This window comes from Gymnogyps californianus, chromosome 2 (genome assembly GCF_018139145.2).
Source record: "Gymnogyps californianus isolate 813 chromosome 2, ASM1813914v2, whole genome shotgun sequence".
NCBI lineage: Eukaryota > Metazoa > Chordata > Aves > Accipitriformes > Cathartidae > Gymnogyps > Gymnogyps californianus.
This window is the reverse complement of record NC_059472.1, coordinates 131512807-131514997: the sequence shown is the minus strand read 5'-3', so window position 1 is coordinate 131514997 and position 2191 is coordinate 131512807.

Below are 2191 nucleotides of genomic sequence, written 5' to 3'. Positions count from 1 at the left end.
GATTATGCTTTGGCCTGTGTTCTGGTAGTACTTGACATCACAGAGAGAGGGTGCTGGGGATCTTTTGGGGTGATACACAGAATGAGGCAGCTGGTGATGTCAGCAGATGGTTACCTAGTGCGTGAGGGGGGAGGATGTTAGAGCACACTTGGGAGCTGGGATCCAAGACACAAGTAGGTGATGTGCTGTCTTACCTCTCCTGAATAAAGTAGTAACTCTAGCCACAAGCCAAGCCAAAAGCCAGTTCGTTACAGAAAATTTGATTACGAAGAATTGAGTGAAGTCATGTGGGTGTTAGTTCAATCCTTGACAAATTGGCTGAGCCTAGAACATTTCAAATAAGGCAGGCAGCACAGCAGCAGGACTTCTGTGAATTGCCACTTCTTATTCCCATTCTTGTAGATATTAATATTCTTTGCCTAGGTCTTGTGTGGGATTTTCACACCATCCTTCAAAACAGTTGGACCTGTCCACTGGTGTAGTTTGGATTCTGGTTAGTTGGCTTGCTGGATGTTTCTGCCTTCCTGTGTTTGGCAGACATGGTGATAGATTTTGATCTGTTTTACTTTTCTCTCAATGTGGTTTTTGTTTGAGTTGAATTGGCATCAAAATAAATGGATGCGTTTGAAAAGAGTGTTTTTGTTCTGTTGTTTCTTTCACCAGACAGGGCAAAATTAGCTGGAGGTCCTGCTTTTCTTGGAAAAGCAGTGTGAATAAAGCTGGAAGCAAGTCTTTTGGCAAGTGATAATACATAAATAGCTTTTCTGAATACCTATTAAATGCACTGTCGTGTTATTATTATCCAGTAGAGCCGGTAATTGGTTTATTATGATTCTGGACCACTGGTTTGTTTTTAACATGGATGGCTTGGCCATCACATTAAAGTGAACTACACTTTAGTGTTTGTTCCATGTACAAGTGATATAGCTTCCCAGAGTTCACAAGTTTAATACATTCTGAAAAAAAATATTTTCAGTGTTTCTTTTTCATGCTTCATCTTAATCTAGAGCTGAATGTATGGAAAGGCTCAGCAGAATCTTTTCCTTCATTTCATTAATTACTCAGCTGTTGAAAAACTCTGTTACTTCCTTCCAAAAAAATACTATGGAAGATTTAGAGCTGTGGTTTTAAGATACTATGGGAATGACCTGCCTTAGTTGTTATTATTGAGAGTGTGCTGACTGGAGGAAAAAGGCTTAGGACATCACTTCTACCCTCTAAATCTTCACACAGAAGAGGTCACCGTGCATGTAAATCTATCAGTACCTAAGTTGGATGTATCTCTGCCACCTGTATCTCCAGGTTAGTGAGTTTCTTTGGGAAACAACTAATTGGGAGGACTAGGGTCCCTGATACCTCTCTGTATAGCTCCCTTACCAGGCTATAGTGGCTGTTCTGTGCTGATTTGACAAAGGGGTCAGGGAAAGATGGGTATCACAAAATCACGGAATCACAGAATGGTTGACGTTGGAAGGGACCTCTGGAGGTCTGTATTGGGTTTGTGGCTAGGTTTTGGTAGCAGGGGGGCTACAGGGGTGGCTTCTGTGAGAAGTTGCTAGAAGCTTCTCCTATGTCTGATAAAGCCAATGCCAGCCGGCTCCAAGACAGACCCGCTGCTGGCCAAGGCTGAGCCCATCAGTGATGGTGGTAGCGCCTCTGGGATAACATATTTAAGAAGGGGGGGAAAAAAACTGGGCAAGTGCAGTTGCAGCCGGAGAGAGGAGTGAGAATATGTGAGAGAAAGAACTCCGCAGACACTAAGGGCAATGAAGAAGGAGGGGGAGGAGGTGCTCCAGGCGCTGGAGCAGAGATTCCCCTCCAGCCCGTGGTGGTTAATGGTGGAGCAGATATCCACCTGCAGCCCATGGAGGACCCCATGCCAGAGCAGGTGGATGTCCAAAGGAGGCTGTGACCCCATGGGAAGCCCATGCTGGAGCAGACTCCTGGCAGGACCTGTGGACCCGTGGAGAGAGAGGAGCCCACGCTGGAGCAGGTTTGCTGGCAGGACTTGTGACCCCGCAGGGGACCCACGCTGGAGCAGTCTGTTCCTGAAGGACTGCACCCCATGGAAGGGACCCACACTGGAGCAGTTCATGAAGAACTGTAGCGTGTGGGAAGGACTCACGTTGGAGAAGTTTGTGGAGGACTGTCTCCCATGGGAGGGACCCCACGGTGGAGCAGGCGAAGAGTG